Genomic DNA, 21499 nt, shown 5'->3' with positions numbered 1-21499 from the left:
TTCAAAGGTTTAGCCGTCCCGCACTCCTTTCATTTTAAATTGGATTGTCCAGTGCTCTGTGAGATGTTCATATCTTTATTGTTCTATAAGCTAACCCTGATTTATCCCCGACCTGTCCACTGTGCTCCCTGATCGTCGTTATGATGTTTTTCTTCACTGATGTTCTCTAGCAAAACTTTGCGGTCAGCACAAATAAACCGCTTATGCTAAGAATAATTTACACACACATGTGATTTATTTGCTAATCAGGAGACCTTAAAAGGTCACACAGGGGCAATGTAGTGTGGTGAAAAGTAATGCACCAGTTTATTTATTTAACCACTTCTTAGTCATGCTCCACTTGTTTTAGTTTGAGATTGTAATATAAGAAAATATGGAAATGTTCAAAGAGCATAATTAAACCAGGGGACTAATTAGCAAAGGATAAAATAGAAGAGTTTAAATTATTAGCTGTCTATAATCAGCAGTGTGTACATTTAATGGTCTAAAAACTTCCCAAAGTGAAGCTGCACAACTTTAATGGCTGTACAACAAAATAATGACTTGATGACTTCTTTAATGAGTTAAAAACAAAAAGCTCTTGACTTGAGACTTAAGATAAATTGAAAGCCTTTGGAAGGTTCACTAAGTCTGAGGTGTCAAACTTATTTAGTTCACACAAATTCATGAAGTGAACTCACTTCATGAATTTGATTTATTCCTTGCACGTTTACTGCTGTTGTACAAATCCCAGAGCCTCCAGACGACCAGAACATCGTTATGGGAAATGATTAAAACTTTGAAAACCGTTATTGATTTTTCTTGGTAAGTGCATCATTAGTGTCAGGGTTGGAAACTGTCCGCGTCCGCTGAAGAGTTGGATCTTAAACTGAAAACTGTGATTCATGATTGACCAATTGACGGTCTCCTTATTTTGCCAAGAATTTCATTTCGTTATTTATCCAGTTTCTCCTCTCCGGTGCTCCATTTTATTCCCTCCTGCCATAAAGGCATGTTCAGCAATAATTTAAATAGGAGGCAGATTCAAATCAGTTGCTTATAATGTATAGATTTAGAGCAAGATAAAGTAAGGCGCCTCTTTCCATTCATTATTGCAATGTCTAATGTCTCTGCTGAAGCTCTTTGGAAAAAGGAAATCATTAAATGAGCTTCCAGGATCCTAACAGAACCTTCACTGCTTTCCAAGTGTTGAAGTGTTTTCCCTCGGGACTCGGACTCCGCTGTCCTTGCTGCAGGACTCGGCTGACGAGGACGACTTTAGTCCCCAGGGCTGATCAACTCCTTCATTTCCAACCTTGTCCTGAACTGCACTAAGACGTTGAACCAGCAAGGTTGTGCAAACGTTTTAAATAAAGATGTTTATTTTTATGAACCATTTTAAATCATTTACTCGTGAATGTTTTTACCCAGTAATCCGTTATTCTGATGAGTCCTTCTCTGGTTTCTGTGAATGTGTCTGTGCTTTCCTTTACTCTGAACAGGAAGAAACACAAACTACTAAAGTCTCACTTTTCCTTGTCTAAATAAAATATACTGTGTTCTGTTTACGGTTGTAAAATGGATTAAAACTTAGAGAGACATTTTAACATTCCACATAAATATCCAAGGTTCTACCCAAGCAGACTGATGGATATTTGAGGGGTTTCTTACAAAGTTATGTAATTCTTGCTCAAATCTGTGTTCAGTATATTTTTTTTTACTACAAAGAAAGTCTCATTATATGATATAAAGTGTTTGGGATTTTTTTTTTTTTTAATTCCACATAAGATAATGTTTCTACCAAGAAAGTCAGATTTCCATGTGGACTGTTCCAATCTGTGAAGGACCAAAGAGTGGCAGGTTCAGACCAAACTGTGATAAAGCCTTAAAGAGAGACAATAATAATCTCAGAGTATTTAATCCTGCAGATCTCGTATCTGGAACTATAAGCGGATTATATAAACAAAACAAGAATGTAGGCTTGGTGAGGTTCGCCAGCATTATTTTGTTCAATATTTTGTAATTTCAAAGATAAAGAAGTCTAATTTCTGGCTTACCACTCCCCTCTATGTAATTGTACATGATGTTAATTATGTTAATGTTGTGCTAGAAGTGCAAAAGTAAAGATTTACACAACAGAGCCACTTCATTGTTCACAGTGAAAAAAACAAGGGATGCTAAGTGCATCCAGCAGCAGCAGACTAAATATGGCAGGTCTGGTTGAACCACATCCTGCAGATAAGGAAACCATAGCAACAGTAATGCAGCGCCATGGTGACTAAGGGCCTGCTTAGTGACAGACTGAAAACTCAATATAAGCCTACAGGAAGCTTCAGAACTATTTCTCTTCCTTACATGCAGACCTAATAGCTGCAAGAACCGAAGCCAAAAAAAAAAAAACATTGTGTAGAGTGAATGGATGTGGTTTTACACTGTTGCTCTTTAAAGATCTGCATATTTATGCAGCTCATGAAAAATTAAGAGACCATTTAAAATGGTCAGTTTCTCTGAATTTACTTTTCACAGCTACATGTTTGAGTAAAAAGAACATTGTTTTTCTTTATTCCATGAATTTCTGACATGTCTCTGAAATTCCAAGCAAAAATTTTGTATTTATTTGCAGAAAATGAGGAATGGTCAAAATAACGAAAAAGATGCAGCACTTTCAGACCTCAAATAATGCAAAGAAAACAAGTTCATATTCATTTAGAAACAACAACACTAATGTTTTAACTCGGGAAGAGTTCAGAAATCAATATTTGGTGGAATAACTAACAGGTTTTCAAAGGTGCAGTGAGCTCTTCATTTTTTCCAGCGCCATATATTAAAAGTTTAAAGGGAGCACAGTTGCAGCCTATAAACATACGATTGCTGCATATATTGACGTAACTTTTCAAACAGGAAGTTGTTGTGAGAGCAGATATTCATGACACTAAAATCGAGAGAGCGCTCCAAAATGGAGGAATTTAAGTGGTGAGAAGTGTAGATGCTGGTTCATTTCTACCAGGACGGGTTGTGTGTGAGAGTGCTTGCAGGACCATAGAGCAGATTTCCAGGGATTTGGAAGGATTTCAAGATTATAACATGATTACAGCAGGCAGTCATGGATCAAACATGATGGAAATTGAGATGTAAACCTCATGTGTGTCTTACAGGAAAAACCTCTTAAAGCTGCAGCTTGTACAGCCAGACATCACTCATCCTTCGGCACGATTAACTGTTTTGTTGCGCGCCGCGCCTGAAGAGCGTGTCTTGCAAACATAATCGTACCCAGTGTACTGTGCAATATTTTGTCATGTTACAGTCACTCATTTTAATAACCTCTTGGTACCTCTACAGTGTTTTCTTGCAGGGTTGCCACGTATTTAGCTTCGTCCATGTTTCCATCAGCTCAGACTGGTTTTCCTGTCCCTGTGGAAGGAAAGCATCTCCACAACATGATGCTGCCACTGCCATGTATCACCATGGACACTGTGTGTTCAGAGTTAGGCTTTCTGGCACTAATGTTGTGAACTTTGTTTAGTAATTAGGTGATTTCTGAGGACTTATTTATCTGGATTTCCTTCTTCTTCTTCACAGTTATTCACTTAGAATCTCAAAAGAAACGTGTGTGCGGTTGAAATATGTGGATTTTGTGAAAGAATAAAGATACATTTTGTTTTCTTCTCTAATCATACATTTAATCTAAATCTTGAGCAAATGTGTTTGATTTTATTGTCTTTTTTTTTCCATATTTCAAATGTTCATTGATTTCATCTGTGCAGCACTTTTTAGTAGCAGTAGTTTACTCAGAAAAATGTTTTCAAGCAAATGAACAAACACAGATTAGGTCCGCATTCACTTGATTAGTTACCATGACTTGATTGAGGGGAAAAATTCAAAGGGAGCACAGTTTGCAGCCTACAAACGTACGATTGAAAACGTAACATGTATGGAAACATACCCACACAGATGTCACATGAAGTTAATCTTCCCGAAATAACCCATGTGTTGCGATCTAAACAACTAGAGCAAGTGTAATGTGGTACAACTGCAAAACATCCCACAGATTCACACACGCGGACTCCTCCAGCAGTTTGCTGCGCGCCTGTGGCACTGCGAAGCAGACGTGCAGGTCAGATCAGTGGCAAAAGAAGCTAATCTGACTGATAAGCACATAATCTCAGGTCAGTCACTAAACGACACCTCACATACTGACCAACAAGCACCCACACGTAGCTGCGGGGCATTGCTGGGTTCTACAAGGGGGACTTGGCATGGAGCTGAAAGCTAACACTGATATTAAGTGAAGACTTGTTCCATCTGACCTTCTGATTTGGCTCACAGCCCCCCCGGTAGGAATACTGACTTTCTATTATAAGACCCAGAACCCTGTGTGTTAGATAAAGCGCTGGCCCAGAAGAAAGCAGCGGTTCTGAAGCTTAGGTTTCTCCTCTCTGACTGGCACTCATGTTGTGGATAGGGTTACAAAGACATTTCTAAGGCTGTGGGAATCCAGCAAACCACAGGGAGAGCTATTATCAACAAAGGAAGACCAAAATGGAACCCAAAAGCGGTAGACTGGCCAAAATTACTCCAAGAGAGTGTTAGCAACTCCTCAGGTTGGTCAAAAAAAAGATAACCCAGAAAACATCTAAGGCAGTTAAACACCTAGAGAAGAGCTGCAGGGGGCAAATTACTTCTGTACGAAAAAAAAAAAAAAAAACTCCACAAATCCTCAAGACTTTTGAGAAAATATTCTGTGACAAAGGGAGAGCTTTTTTTTAAACATTTGTGCATCCATTAAATCTGACATTAAACTAAAACAATGTCAGCTTATATAGAAACATAGAGGTGGGTATGTAATAGTGTGGGGCAGCTTTGCTTTTTGCAGGAGCTGGAGGATAATATTTTGGAAATTATAATTTTTTGTTCTCTAACAGAAATCTCCAGGCATCAGTTTGTGACCTTGAGGTCAATCTCAAGCTGAGATTGCATTATGTTGGCTTTGCAGCGATACAATGACCCCAAAGCAAATAAGCAAGTCCACCTCTGAATGGCAGAAGCAAGTAACTTGGATTTTTATTTATTGAATATATAAACAAAGACAGGTTGTTATCAGGAGACAAAAAAAGGAATTCAGTTTTAGTTTGTCATCTAAATTAGATTATTACAATTAACATAGGTTGTTCTAAAGGCAATATTGCTTCCCCTTTATTACCTCTTGACAGAGACGCTGTCTGGATAATATTACAGGTTGTGTCATACCGCGGCTCGTTGCCAGAATATATTCCTGTCTGTTATCGCTGGTAGTTAGCAGGGCACAGCTGAACTGCATGGTAAGACTGAGGTCACTGGAATCACGCTTTAGCAGACAAATGTATTATCTTGTACAATATTAGCTCAAAGCTATTAGAGGCCAAATACTACAGAAGAAGCAGCCTCTGAGGAAAGAATATGACATTGCCATCTGAATGAAAAGCAAAACATCAAATATATTTTGTAATAGTTTTGTGTCCTTTTCTATTTTCCTTTAGGATTGTCTATTAGGCTTTAGATTTCCCTGGGGGATTTTATTTTATTTTTTTTAATGGAGTTGATCTTTAGTGCGCCGGAGAGTTTGATCCATTAAGATGTCAGGATTGTTGGTCTGAACAGAGCCGCTTCTCTGCTGGTCGGAAATGTAACTCTCCGCTTTATCATTTAAAAGACCTCTGCTCTCTCCGGGCTGCGTGGGCTGAGTTTCTGACCAGCTGAAAGAGCGGCACTCCGCTGGTGGTCTAGAGGACTGCGGCGCTCCGTGGCAGGATCGCGCTCCTTTTCTCTGTGCCGATCGGAGCCGTCGTCGCTTTCCTCGCGGCCTCTCGTTCCGTCTCTCGGCTCGGCGCCACGCAGCTGGCAACGTCTCATTTGGTTTAATGTGGTTTGCAGCTCGTCGAGTCGCTGTGACACGTAACATCTCTTCAGCTCCAACAGGATCGTTCCGTCACGACTCAGGCTCGGCGTGCTTGTTGATGTTTCCCACTGCAAAAATAGACCACTTGTTCATTCATCATACTTATGCATCCTAATGTGAGCTTTTATCTTCCATGTCAAGAATGATTTGGAGCACATTTACGTCTACATGAAGGAGGGATTTGTTCAAGTAATTATTCCCATTAACGTGATTACATCAATGCAATGTGTCTCTTATTTGTTCAGGGTCTAGAAAAATAGTCAACTCTCTGAACCTTTTCAAAATTTGTCATGTTACAATTTTGTTTTGTTTTTTTATACAGCTGAGTGAAGAACTAAGAAGTACTTTACTTTTATACATAAATCAAATCCAGTACAACAATGTGTAATTTAACGAGAATAAACAGCTTAAGTTTCAGTATATAAAGCTATGAGGTCTGTTAATAGTATCATGAAAACCAAAGAACACAAACAGGTCAGGCAGAAAGGACCAGAGAAGTTCAAAGCAGGGATATGAAACAATAATCCAAGTTACTATATCCCATCTCAGAATTGTTGAGTCATCATTTGGAAATGAAAAGAGTTTATCCAAACTGCAAATCTACTAAAAAAAATATTGTTCACCCAAACTAACAAGTTCGGCAAGGATATTATTATTATTCACCTGGTCAATTCTTATGGAAACTCTGGATGAGCTGCAGAAATTAGAGCTCAAGTTGGAGAATCTGCTGACAGTAAGGATGAGTGATTAACTGTCAATTGTTCTTTTAATCTTCTCGAGAATTTTTATTTAACATGACTATAACAAACTCCAAATCCCCAAAACTAAAAACATTGCCAGGACTGTTATTTCTGATTTTTTTTTTTTTCACTGTTAGATCCATAAAAGCAAAACAAATGTTTAGATACAGAGGTCATGAGCTGCTTAGGGATAAAACTGCACTGCAATGTGACTGGTGTCCAGAAGTAGCCTTTTCAAGAGTTTATTAACCCTTTCATGCATGAATTATGATCCTTTGTGTCAGGATTTTTTTTTTTTTTTACATTTTTTCAAAATCTTTTTAAGGCATAAAAAAAGTAGGATTTTTTTTTTTTAGGTGATCAATTGTAACTTTCTCCAAATACAAAGTTGTTATTTGAAAAATACATCAGCAGTATTGTTCTTTAGCGGTTATCTGATGTCACAATATTTTTTTTTACCTGCAAGAGTCGTCTACAGTAGAAGGAGGGACCAGGATGGTTGGCTTGTCGGACATATTGGATTTGGATGGACAAAAATAATTTCTTGCATTTGCAGCTGATGGCCAGTAGTTGATGTGTATTTTATGATGCATTAGTGTCCACTTCAGTGGTATGTGTGCATTTATGACATAAAAATCCACAAGAAGCACAAGAAAATAGCTTTTAGACAGCTGTCCACTGTAGTGACCACTGTGCATGAAAGGGTTAAAAAGTGGTTTGTGACTGTAAAATTAAAACATTGAAAAGGTTCAGGGAATTTAAACAATTTTGGCTGTATTGAATAAAAAAAAAATCTGTGACAAAAACTTCAAAACAAAGACACAGGAAATAAGTCAGAAAGAAATCACTTATGAGTGGGACAACGCACCATTCAGTTTAAACAATAATGTACAAATCATATATATTTTTAGGATTTTAAATATGCAACCAATCATTCTAATTACCGCCTTTTCTGCAGCGCCGTTCTCTCTCTCCTTTAACATTGTGCTTATTTGAGATCTCCTCTGCATCTGCATGCTTAGCTGCAGGAAAGATTCACTCATGCGGTCAATTTCTTCCTCTATGCATGACATCTGGGGAAAAAGGATCATGTTATGCAAGGCATAAAGGAAATTATCTTTGCTTCTTTTCTTCTAACCATCTATGCCATGTAGCTTCATTACCTGCACTGGTGTCCCATTTGGTGGTAAAACTGAGGAAATTAAACCATACACTGTTAATTTCTATAAAAAAATTAAATAATGAAATAAGCAATTAATAAACAGAGCGGTATGTAGTTGCTTTTCTAGAACAACAGCCCCTGTGTGCACTCCTTCAGCACTCAATGGTGCTGGGATATTGGGTCATTTCTCATAAACAAAAGCTCTCTAAACTCATTAGGGAGGCAATAATTGACTTTCTCTCCAGACCCCACAATTGTTTAATGATGTTTATAGCTTGTGGAAGTGGAGAAATGAGAAAGAGAGAGTCTGATATGGCAAATGGATTCATCCATTTATCTACGAGGCGCATTATTCTAGCAGATTAATGGAACTTAATTGTTCCACTATCTGGACCCGAAATAGATTACGTTCTGAAGATCTAAAACAGTAATTTTAAGTTTAATCTGTGCTAGAAGAGAAAGTTTGTATTGACCATTCAAAGTGTAGTTTTTCCGAAGTACATTTAAGGATTTTTTGTAGAGACTGCTAAAGGCAAACGGAAAAATGAAAAACTGGAAAAACATAACACAGTGTTATTGCTTTCATTTAAAGCAACAGAGAATTCCTTATTCCTAGTGCTGCCATTATAAAAAACCCTACTGATTTCTACTGTTATAATATCCTCTCTCTATTTTGAATACTGGCTTTACTGTGCAGAGCTAGCTTTTGAATAAGAATGCATGCCTGGCTTTTCTCTGACATGGATTAGTAATTACTAGCTAGTAGTAATTACTAATGAATTACTGTTCATTAAGAGTTCACATGAGTGCAGAGCTCTGAAGGATTAATCAGGTATAAAAATGTTGTTTTATGAAATAATCAATGTTATATATAAGTAGTGTCATCCTAAAGACTTGAGACATATTTAAAAAAAACATTTGATTGATACTATGCTTAATTTGTTTTACTACATAGCACTAAATTCATAAATTAGGTTTAGACACACAAACCTGAAGAGGCAGAGCTCATTTCTCAGACGTAGCATCAGGAGGAGGTTTATCATCACACTAGCTGTGTGCTCTTCTAGGCTTACACCATCTTTGTTTGGACAGAGCTATGTGAGAGTATCTCAGCAGCTGATTTTTTCGTTTTTTTCTGCTCTGTTAAGCTCATGCTCTATTTGCTGAGCTCTACAAAGTCTATGATTAGATTTACCTACCTCCTCTTATTAAAGAGAGATGGATAAAAAAAATGCAGACCGCAGATGGACTTTGTTGTGCATTTTTAAACTATATTGCCTCTTATGAATTTGTCAACTGTTAATAGACTTAATATTTTTAATTATTATGGCAGATGAATGTAGAGAGACAAATTTTAAATGTTTACAAAGTCCTCTGCAAGTTCTTTGCGTGCCTTATATTGCACTTGTTTATTCTAAAAGTGTGAAGAAAACAATAAGCCGACAAAATAACTTGAACTTGAACATTAAAAGCTGCCATACCCGCATTTGGAGTTGATCTTTGTTTGAGGTTGCAGATAAGATCCTCCAGTTTAAAATACTTATATTTCTCAAGTCTAAAGTAGAAGAAGATGAGAAAAGTTACTTATAATAAATGCATCCCACATTCTCCGCTGTAATTTTCAGCTTTTCACACCAACCTTCTAGCTAACAGGGACTCAGTGAAGCGCGCTTCAGAGGGAACTCTGATATTGAGAAATTGCTCCACTAATGCCCCGTGCCGCCCACCTAATGCATCAAAATTAGGCTGGGAAAAAAAGAAGCAATAAAAAGTTATCAGCCCACATTTCAAACTGTGTGAGGATGATGAGTGAGCTTCAGATTGCTCTCACACACCTCTGCTGGGCTCCATTTAAAAGAAAGGTTGAACAGCTGAAGGCTTACAGCTGAAATGGCTTCATGCAGAGCTTGCAGAAACCTCTGGGGTTTGGATCCTGGATATAAAAATAAACAACAAAAAAACAAAACACAAATTAATTTTTCTGCTGCCGAAGAAGATTACATAGTTACTGCTCAAAGACGATTGCCCAGGCTATAATGTTATGCATGACATTCAGGACTCTCTTTTACTTTATTTTTATTACCTACTGCTATGTGGGCCATGGACAGCAGGATGACAGCAATAAAGTGTCCCACATGCTGAAGCTTTGCCTCTGACAGATAAAGGATTTGATTGGTCGGATCAAAATAGAAGTCCCCAGTGAAAAGAGCCAGGGGATTCTCATTAGAGGAAGATGAGCAAAAGGGAACCGACTTTGCCAGTAAAAGAAGCACAGAGGGGAACATGGGGGAATCTGCGAGCCACTGCACCACGTGGCAACCAAAAAGGTAAACAGCCGAGTGCTGTGGAGACAGGCTGTCCAGCGCAGTCGGAATCAGACGCTCGTTGTGGTTCTCTTGGACCGAAGGCCCCGTCTCTGCTGAAACAGAGAAATGGTGAATCAGGAGTTGATGCATTGGGATTTATGACACAGTGCCTCGCAAAAAGTATTCAAGCCCTCGTTTCCCATCTTTTGTTGCATTCCAGCCACAAACTTGCAGTAAATGCATTTCATCAGGTTCAGTAAAAGTAGAACATAATTTTCACATGGAAGGAAAATGATTTGTGGGTTTCTTTTTCTTTAAAAAAAAAAACATCTTTCCAAACAATCTAATTGGTATTCATTTGTAATTCAACTCTTCATTAACCCCTGAAACAACTAAGTGCCACCAATGGCCTTCAGAATGGTAAATGGCCTGTACTTGCATAGTGCTTTAAAATCACTGTCCATCACTACATGGTGATCTAATGAATAAACACCATCAGGAAGACGAGTGGTGTCAGTGATAACTCTGTGGTGAACTTTAGTGCAGGTTAACATTATAAAACTGTAGCAGAGCTGCTATCAGAAAAGCAATTAAGAAAGTTATGGTAACTCAGATGGAAGAATTTGTCAACTTTTATTGTGAAAATCTCAGGTTTAGGGAAGAGACAAAAGGAAAGTGACATTTTAAGGAAAGACCCGTGAAGTCCTGTTTTGTCAGTTTCCAATAAGCCAATGTGCAAGGCATAGTGTGTGGACAAAACATAAACTCTGATTGCACAAGTCATCCCCATTCTGAAGTAGAGTAATGGCATCTTCTTGCTGTGGAGACGCTTTTCAACGACAGGAATGTGGAAACTGTTTGGACTTGGGGAAAGACAGATGGAGCTAAATGCAGGGCAACTTTGAAAGAAAACTTGTAAGGGGAAGGAAAAGTCTTAACGAGTCCAAAATCAGCTCCCAAAATACAACGAGTACAGTGGAATGGTTTAGACTTAAGGACATTAACGTGCTAGAAATGATGTTTACATTAATTCCCAACATTCTTCCTGATCTTTACCTGTTTTGGAAAGAAGAATAGGGAGAAGCTTCATTCTGTAGATTTGCAAAGCAAGTGTACATGTAAGCTTAAAGATTTCTATGAATGCAGAAAATGGAGGTAATACAAAGTTAAAACTCTGCCATTTTATTTCTATTTTACAACAATGCACTATTTTGCATTGGTTGATTAAATAAAAGTACTCACTGGTATGAATGTGAAGTTTTATGCTTTTGCAAGGCACTGAACGTAGTTCAAAGTGAATTTTACTTTCAAGCTAAAACACAGTTTTGTTTTTGCACCTGGATGGGAATGCTGACATGACTCATCTGTGGTAAGCTGCTGTAAAGACTGCTGAATCTCCTGGAGAGTTTTGAACAACGGAGATACGGTGACCAATCTGGATAGATCGTCTTCACTGAAACAAGGGGCAGCTGTCTGTGCACAGTCTGGAGAACAGAGAAACGGCATCTTAAAGCAAGTACTATTTTATCCTGATTTATTCAAGAGAAAAAAAAAAGCTCAACTTTTAAAGATTTGTTTCTGACCTGTCTCATGACAAATAGCTTCTCCTTTATTCAGAGACGTTGATGAGCACTGGAGAAAGCAAACGAAAAAGGAATACAGCTTTTACATTCTCAACGTATGCTTGAAGCAATTGGCAAATTTGTCTATATTACCTGTGTAAAACACATATTGGTGTTACCAGGCTGCATGTATCCAACCTGAGCCTCAGAGTCTCTTGAACCATGGCAATATGGAAGACCACGCAGGTCCTGGTTCAGCCAAGCCTCTCCTGTCAGCTTGCATAAAAGAGCTTCGACTGATCTGAGAACAGTTCCCAGTAAAGACACGGAGGCCTCAGCTTGGCCGGTGGAAATGTCTGCTTCCATGAAAATATACAGAATATACACAAGGCATTTTAAAAATCTGAAGCAAAATAGTTAATATAGAGAAAAATCTGAATGAACTTATGAACAAGAATATGGCTAAATGTATCCACTGAATGACATCTGAAAGATTAGACGTATTAAAGCAACAAATGAAAACAGTTTTATAATTTTTACAATGCAATGTTATGATGATTTTATGTTATTTCAATCACATGAAATCAATTCTCTCTGTGAATATTTGACAAAGTGAAAATGGTGATTTTGTTTGACATAAACTGGATCCTCTCTCCATCCATCCACATCCAATATAATATAATATAATATAATATAATATGATATAATATAATTACTATCATCAAGGTAATCAGAGAAACAATTAAAACTTGTTTGGTATGAAAGAATAGAGAGGAGAAGGATGGATTGTATTTTTGAGAGAGCAGTTAACATTGATTAATTTTTACTCTGGTTTGGTGCAGGACTTTTTTTTTATTAGAGTTGTCCAATTTGAATAAGTTCCTCCAAAATTTGTTCAAACATTCATTGCTTTACTAATAAAAGCAATGTGTTCAATTCATTGTTCATGTTTATTCTAAAGATTTGAATATTTGATGCGTTATGCTCAGCATCTTCTTTATATTTTCTGTAAACACATCAGTAGACCTGCTGCTTGATGATGATGATGCTGATGCACCACATACATTTATGATCGTAGCTTTAAATACACCTATAGTTAGGATAAAGTGTGAGAGTGGAGTGGGCTGATAAAAACAACTTAGATTATCTGTATTATTAAGTTAAGTGTAGTTAAGTTTGAATTTTCTAAACTGTCCAAGTTGTAAACATTTAGTTGTTGAGTTGAGGTGTGCTGAAAAAATGTGGACGTTCTCCATTTTATTGATATTACAATCCACTGACCAGAACCACTGGTACCCACACAGACCCTGGCATAATGCTGCCAGCTGAGTCTAAAAAAATACTCAAAGTGATAGACAGAATTTTGAATATCATAGAGCATATATAATTTCAGTTATTTTTACTTTCTGTTACTTCACTAACTACAGGCCTGTCTCTCTTCTCCCACAATTTTCTAAAATCCTGGAAAAACTCTTTAAGAAAAGACTGGAACAATTCATAGAAAAACATTCGCTACTTATTAGCAGTCAATATGGATTCAGAGCAAACCGGTCAACATCGCTGGCTGTAACTGACTTAATAGAAGAAATAACCAACGCAACAGATAGTAAGAAACTGGCAGTAGGGATATTTATAGATCTAAAGAAAGCTTTTGATACAATAAATCATGAAATCTTACTTAAAAAATTAGAACGCTATGGAATTAGGGGAGTAGTTTCTGACTGGATGAGGAGTTATTTAAAGAGCCGGAAACAATTTGTGAAATTGGGAGATGTGGAATCTGATTGGCAGGAGACTGTCTGTGGAGTACCACAAGGATCAGTATTGGGACCAATTTTATTTAATCTTTATATAAATGATATCAGTAAAGTGTCCAATGTATTAAAATTTATCTTATTCGCTGATGACACAAATATTCTAGCCTCTGGCGACAATTTAGAGCATCTTCTCTCAACAGTCACTTCAGAGATTAGTAAGTTAAAGATATGGTTTGACCATAACAAATTATCCCTAAATTTGGACAAGACGAAAATCATGGTCTTTGGGAACTGTTATAAAAATACTGAAATCCAAGTTCAAATAGAGGACGTAACTCTACAAAGGGTTTTTGCTAATAAGTTCCTCGGTCTAATAATAGATGACAAAATCAGTTGGAAACCTCATATTAAACATTTACAGAGTAAACTCAGTAGAAGTATATCCATATTGGCTAGAGCTAGACATGTATTGAATGCTAAATCACTTCATATTCTATATAACTCTCTGATTTTACCATATCTATCATATTGCTGTGAAGTGTGGGGAGTTAATTACAAGAGCTCTTTACATCCGGTAACCGTCCTACAGAAACGAGCCATTAGAATCATCCATAATGTCGGTTATTATGAGCATACAAACCCGCTCTTCATAAAATCCAGAATTCTCAAATTTGACGAGCTTGTAGAATTTAAAATGGCTCAGTTTATGTTCAAAGTATCTAAAAAGTTGTTACCTGAGCACATACAGAGCACGTTTTCTGAAAGAGAAGGGGGGTATAACTTAAGGGGTCACTCAAACTTCAAGATCCGCAATTTTAGAACAACAAGAAAAAGCTTCTGTATTTCAATTAAAGGTGTAAAGTTATGGAACAAGTTACATGAAGATTTAAAACAAAGCAATAGTTTAACACAATTCAAAAGAAAGTACAAAGAGGTAATTTTCAATAGATACACATATGGGTGACAGAAAGCAATAAGGTGTGTATTGCAGATAACTTGGTGTAAGGGTTTAGAAAGACAAACCAGCATAAAATGGGAAAATGTATAGGTAAATATTAGTAACTGTTACTTCTGACTGCCACTTTGATTGTGATTTTTTTAATGACAGTAGGACTCTAAAGTTTCAAGTGTTTAGGGGGTAGGAGTTTATAAGTTCTCACTTCTTCCTACCCCATTTTGAGCATGATATGTTAACTGAAACAAAAAAATCTGTATTTTCTCTTCTTTCTTATGCACTTCTTGTTACTGTGCACTATTTTATTTTTATATTTGTATCATGTTCGAATAAATTTCAAATTTCATTTCATTTCAAATTTGTTTCTTATTTTTAATGATAAATTCTTGTAGCACAGACTAATGTGTTTCTTGATCTTCAGGTTTTCATACCGCAGACAGTCAGACACAGACTGTTAACTGAGCAATCAGAGTAAGGCAGGAGGGACTGCAGTGATTACACACAACAGATGGTCGAATGCTGCGATGTGCTGCGGTGAACCTCAAAACTGCACCGAAGTGTTGTCCATATTTTATACAAAGAGACGGCCCGTGTTTTCAGAGCAGCAGCCGGAACTGCAGTGAAGGGCATCAGCAAACAATCTGTCCATCTGTTCGTCCATCCCTTCAGCAGATACCGAATGAAATTACGAAACGCTAATTTAACGAGATTTCTTTTTTTTTCCCCCCTTATTATTTTAATATAAGATGATCCAGAAGCTTCTTCGGAGCTGGACAAAGACCGACATAATGGGAATAATAACTATAATTTCTGGTTGCAGCTTCTATCATATTAATGGGTCCATCTACTTTTATGAATACCAAAAAGTACATCATTTATCTTTCTTTGACCATAACATTACATTGTGTTTTTTTTTTTTTTAAAAGTTCACATTTTTTGATTTATGTAGCTTAACTATTTCTTTAATACGTGCATTTATTCTCACCTTGGTTGTCTCCCTCTTCCAGATGAGTGTGTGATAACACTTCCTTCCTCACATTGTGGACTAGAATCTCTTTAAGGAGACTCAGGTTTTTACTATCCATATTTTCAAACACATCCTGAAACAAAATGTACAGTTTTCTTCATACATCCAATATATTTTCAGTGTAAGTCCACCTATTTGCAAAAAAAAAAAAAAAAAAAAAAAAAGCCACTAAACCTTCAGTGATTCAGCCTGCTGGCATATATTCCTATAAAATTCCTGCATGTCTTTGCGATGTCTGGCCAGCTGGGCAGCGATGTGGAGGTTCTGGTCCTCTAGCTTGTCATAAAGAGTCTTCACATTAAACTCCTCCAGATCCAGGCAGCCTGACACACTTCCTAAATGAGAGAATTAATCATCAGTAATTGTGAAATGATCTTCGCATATGGCTGAATCTTGAAGTAAAAACTTTGCTTAATTTGACCACATGTCGATTCACTGGGCTCTCTCTCTCTCTCTCTCTTTATATAAATGATATAAGCACCAGTCATTACAGTCTAACATTACCCATTATTTTCTTTATTGTCTATCTAATTCAGAATAGGCTGCTAACTAGGAGCTGTCATGGATGATGATCTCATTATAACCATCCTGTGAAGCTGAATGAATAATGCAATACGCACTAACTGAGTAACATTAGGGTCAGCACCATTATCAGACAGTGGAGCATAACAGCAAATGATTACACATGCAGAGAACAAACACTAAAGGAAAAGTTAGAAGGAAAAGTTAGTGAAGTGTTTCAGAAGACTCTTAATTAAAATGGAAATTAATCAAAATACAATTTTTTTTGTTTGATAAGCCTGCCCACAACCCCTCCTTAAAGATTTAAATATTTTCTTAAAAGACATTCTAGTCTTTAAGAGTGCATAGGTACCTTTTTAATTAAAATATGCTTTTACATAATAAGTCAAATTAACACACTGTCCTGACAGTGTGTTATGAGACAGATGATCTGTGGGGGAAAAAAAATAAATCAAGCTCCTCTGTCTCCTCACTGAGGTCCTACTGCCATCTGCAGAAATACACCAGCTCCAACCAATCAGAGCCAGGAGGAGGGTTTTAACGAACCAATCACACTGCATGTGGCGCTCACACCCTTCTCCTTGCTCTCTGCGTCTCCTGGTGTGAACATGCAGGCTAGCAAGCATCCATCTCATACTGCACTGTTATGACATTGTGGCAGTTTTAAGCAAATATGTACAGAAAATATTTTTATTAAGCTTACCTACTGCATCTTTAAAGACAGATTAAGGAAAAAATTTAATGGTTTCGTATGAGAAAGGTTTCATTACAAACAGAGCTCACCTCCCTTTATGACTGCAGGTTCCTCAGCTTCTGCTCCCTCGCCTACACCTCGACTGGCGAGAACGGCGCCTTGACTCTGGACAGTTGTGCTAAAACAGACGAATAAAGGAAAGATTTCTGAAAATCTCTCACATGTTTTCACAAGATGTTTTGATTAAGGATTATATGACTACAGGTGCACCAATTGCAGTTCTCTATCCGATCACAACCTTTAAAGCTTGACCTGCCAATACCAGTTTTGTGAGATGCAGAAGTGTTTTTTGTCAGAATTTTTGAAAAATATAGTAACAAAGTCTCAAAGTTGGCAATAGTGGGATTAAAATAGTTCTTCTTATAAGATCATCGAGAAGCTGATTTTATTTTCCAGACTATATGGAGTATAGTCGGAAGGAAAGTCTGTAGATAACTATAAGTGTCTTATTTTCTGAGCTTATTTTCTTGGGCTATCAGCAGAAAAATGCTTGAAATAACATAGTAACAACTGTGTACGAGTTTATCTTTCAGAAAGTACCAGTCTTGTATGTACTGTAGAGCAAATTTTGTACTGAAAAACATTGTGCATAGAAATGCTAAACAGATCAGTCTACTTTAAACCAATTTCCGTTTTATGCATGCACAGAGCATGTTGCAAGCTCATTAACATGCTAGTGACACTGTGATAAGCTTGCTTACTCTAAGAAGATTCAGCCCATTCAGAGGCAGTTATCACAACATAATCAGCCGGAGAGGCAGAGACATAATTGTGTTTCTTGGCAAGAAAAAAAAATCCTAAATCACAGGTGTCCTTATGGTCGGGTGTCCTGGCAGTTTTACACGTGTCTCTGTTTCAATACTGTTGATTCAAATGGTCCAGCTACGTCCTCAGCAGGTAATGGTGTTCGTCAGGAACCTGCTTACAAACCATCATTTAATTCATGTGTGTTTTACCAGAAAAGGAACTAAAACATGCAGGATAACGGCCCTTGAGGACTGACTTTGGACACCACAGGGTTAAATCCCTCTGTTTCACTCTAGCTGATAAAATGACTCAACTTTCTAATTTTGATTTGATTATCGTCTTAATAGTATAACCACAGGCTTATAAGTGAAGAATCTTGGCCTAATCTATAATTTGGAACCAACAAAAAAAAAAAAACTCAAACTGAATGGTGGGTAATATATAATGAGCAGGAATTGTACAGAAGAATAGCATTAAAAAGAATCAATTCTGTATTTGTTATTAGTTGGAAAGAGGGGAAAACAAAATGTTAATAGACATGAGTGTCCAATTGTAAGTAAATAGAAAACTGGCTGTGTGCGAATATTAACGTAGCCCCCCAGCAAGTTATTAAGGAGCTCCTGTACCACTCATCCAACTTTGTATTTCACCTTATGACAATATTGGTTGCTTTGACAGATAAATGTGAATTATTTCTTAACATGGTGCAATATATTATTTATGCAGTAGAATAAATATATAATGTTTGGATAAAAAGAAAACAGCTGCAGTAAGAAAATTCGGGTTATGTAAAAGTAAGAAGTAATCTTTTTTTTCTTCATGTTATAAAACTGTTTTAATTTGTAACGTGTTATAAGAGGCTTTAGCTTCATCTTTGTTTCTTTACCTGAAGCCGAAACATCTGTATGTAAATATGTGCATAAATGTGTAGATGTGTATATATTGTCACTTATTTCTGCATTTTCTTTTCTCTGTACTCTGGTAGCCATGCAACAAATTTTGTTGCCAAGTTCACTGTTGTGTCTTTGTGCAATGACAATAAAAATACCGTATTTTTCAGACTGGAGCGCACCATACTATAAGCCACAACTACAAAGTTTTAGAAAAAAATGGAAACGTACATATATTAGCCGCACCGGGCTATAAGCCCCTGGTTTCTCCGCTGCTCGCGGTTTTCCATAATAACCTAATAAATCTGCTGGATTTATTAAGGATGCAGCCCTCCACCTGCCGAATCATGTTTTCATTCACGCAGATCTTACCTGCAGCGGCTCTATTTGCCTCCTGTACTGCCAAATCAATAACCTTCAACTTAAAAGCTCCATCATATGAGTTTGAATAAATTTCTCCATCCTGCCTGCTGCTAGCATGTGCTTGTTCTAAATGAAAATCAGCACTTTCTTCTTTGATTTCCATTTTTGACTTCCAATGATTCACTTCCTGCTAAAGTGCCCCCTGGTGGTTGAAGAAAAATCCACAGAAAAGCCGCACCGGGCTATAAGCCGCTTGGTTCAAAGTGTGGGGAAAAAAGTAGCGGCTTATCATCCGAAAAATACGATATCTATAATGTAGTTTATAAGCAGTTTTAAAAACGTAGTATGAAAAAACTGCCTGAATAGTACTCTAGCGTATCTGTAACCCAAACACACCTTTCTCTACTGCAAACACACTCAGCTGGGCAAAAAGGCTCTCCGAGGCTGCGCCACTTTGGTCTTATCTTCCAGTGGGGAACGAGTTTCGTTTTGCTGGGTCGCAGAACCAGCACAGTTGTGGTCAGGACTACAACTAGGACCAACAGCAGACTCAGGATCCCTGCACACAGCCAGTGTTTAATAATCCTGCACCACTTTACTCAATGAAGTCAATCATTAAAAAAATAAATGAAAACAGCTTGCCAACAATGAGCCCCCAGTCAGGCAGAAGGTTGAGGCGGTGATTTTTTACAATGCCGTATTTGACCAAGTGTCCTGGAGTCATGGGTTGAAACGCGGCAGCCCTGGTGTCACATTCTGTCCCCTCCCCACTGACCACCACAACAATACTCCACTCAGGGACAGCACTGTCCACAAACACGTACTTTCCTGCTTCTGAGAAAACATGGGCAAACCTGGGAGGGAGGAGAAAAGATTTTAAAAAAACAAGTGTTTGCAAAATGCAATTTGAAAACGTTAACTGTGGAGTCGACTCTACATTGAAGAGTTGAATTTTGTTTGCTTCATGAGGATCTGCAGATGTCTGAAGGCTCCAAAGTCCCAGCTTGGGTTACTGTTAAACAGATGGTCCTTCTGGTACACTGGGAAGTGGCTTAGAGGGCGATCTAAAGATTTAAATACAGTTAAAATATCATTGGAATAGCTAAAATAAACATATGTAATCTCACCATTATGACAAATGATTGTTAAAGTAAATAAAATACAATATACCAGTGTGGTTGATGGTAAGATGAAAAACCAGCATGTCACCCAAGTAAAGGCAGGCGATAGGATTCGGGATCCGAGGAAGGGCATCAGTTTTATTCTCGTCATCTTCAGTGTCTCTCCTCTTTCTTGTATTTAGAATATCAATTGGTTCTAAAACCAAAAAAAAGAAAACAAAAAGAAAAACAGTTCATGAATATGAGAAACTTTGAACTGATCTTGTTTTTTTTAAGAAATATTCAAGCAGATCAATAACTTCAATGTTTACTAAAACAGAATCCAAGAGGAGATCATTTATGTCAATAAATATACTAATTTATACTTACAATTTGTACTTAGATACCAACTGAGTATTACATTTAGAGTAAAACAGAAGAATCCTTTCTTTTTACACAAGGAATTTGCAAGAAAGTATAATTTGAAATTCCACATTACAAATATTAGAGATGGTACTTAAATCTATAAGTATAATGTTGACCAATACAGATAAAAGAATATCTACAATAAATTATGCCTACTCTTTTTTCAAATTCACTTAAGTTGCATGTTTTTCCATCATTCCTGCCTGGAAGATTTATTGTTGAAATACATTACAAAATGCCTGAGACTAATTATGACGTTGATGCTGATGATTAGTGTATGTAAACTTCTGACCAGAACTTACCTGAAAGGAAAAGATTGACAAGATCTCTTTGGAGGGGAATCCAACCAAAGAGTCCTTCAGAGGTAAACTGCACTAGGTGAACTCTTCCAGATGTCTGTGCGTGGATGTCAGGACCCAAAACATTTTCTATTTTCTGAAAGTAGAAAACAAAAACCGACTGCACAAGAATGGCACTGCAACGCTTTGTCATAGTATTAGTGAAATCATTTTATAAATATGGTTTTTAGGGGGGGAAAAAAAAGATAATTTAATTGTTTTCTTTCTGATTACTCAGTTGTAAGACTTGCACCTTTAACTATATTTATAAAACTATATTTGCACTACTGTACTGCTATTAAAACTATTTTATCAGTGTGTATGAGAATGTGTGTGAGAAGCGATACTATCGCCTTTCTACTACAATAGTATATTTTTACCAGTGCTATGAGAAGAAAAATATTTGATCAATTTTGTTGATCAAATATATACATTTGAAAGTTACCTGAATGTTTGCCGTGACACTTTGTAAAGTAATCTCACCCTATTTAATGTTGAGATTACACCCAATGGCAACATGTTTGGTTGACAGTGTTGCCAGATTTCATTTTGAAAACGGTTTTACGTGGAAAGACGGCTTGCGGCTTGTCTGCTGTAATGCAGGCGGTCGTCTGATCTGTCATGGTGGAAACCTCCGCTATCGTTCCAAACCTCACCCATGGCTATAAATCATGACTGATAGGAAAATATCTCAGATGTGAGTGGCTAAAAATAACTTTTTTCCAGGTGGCTAAGCTTAGCTTCAGGTGAGGAGAAAAGTCATCCAGAGGAAGATCGTAGAGAAAATGTTAATCTTTCCCTACAAATAGTCGTCTGATGTGGTTGGGACATCTCATCAGGAAGCCTTCTGGGCACCTTCACCTGGAGATTTTCAGAGCTGTGACATGTTGACTGTCAAAAGATTTTATTTAAATGTTTCTTCTAACAACTTTACTT

At 37.2% G+C, this 21499-nt stretch overlaps 1 pseudogene across 1 annotated transcript; it reads right to left on the bottom strand.

Annotated features, from left to right (window-relative positions):
* Positions 1-5017: 5017 nt before the first annotated feature.
* LOC148155842 (uncharacterized) lies at positions 5018-20786 on the bottom strand (annotated as a pseudogene). The gene is made up of 18 exons (XR_015765106.1): positions 20528-20786; positions 19870-20016; positions 19637-19763; positions 19342-19553; positions 19096-19258; positions 16729-16817; positions 15598-15758; positions 15382-15496; positions 11838-12040; positions 11706-11754; positions 11460-11606; positions 9900-10232; positions 9652-9749; positions 9456-9562; positions 9298-9371; positions 7818-7846; positions 7599-7727; positions 5018-5982 (listed from the first exon to the last, which is right to left on the bottom strand). The product of XR_015765106.1 is annotated as an uncharacterized LOC148155842 (transcript).
* Positions 20787-21499: the final 713 nt, after the last annotated feature.

The sequence above is a fragment of the Poecilia mexicana genome, unplaced genomic scaffold (genome assembly GCF_051168715.1).
Source record: "Poecilia mexicana isolate PSO_F unplaced genomic scaffold, ASM5116871v1 scaffold_13, whole genome shotgun sequence".
NCBI classification, from domain to species: Eukaryota; Metazoa; Chordata; class Actinopteri; order Cyprinodontiformes; family Poeciliidae; genus Poecilia; species Poecilia mexicana.
Note: the sequence above shows the minus strand (reverse complement) of the source record. Positions and strands in the feature narration are given on the sequence as shown.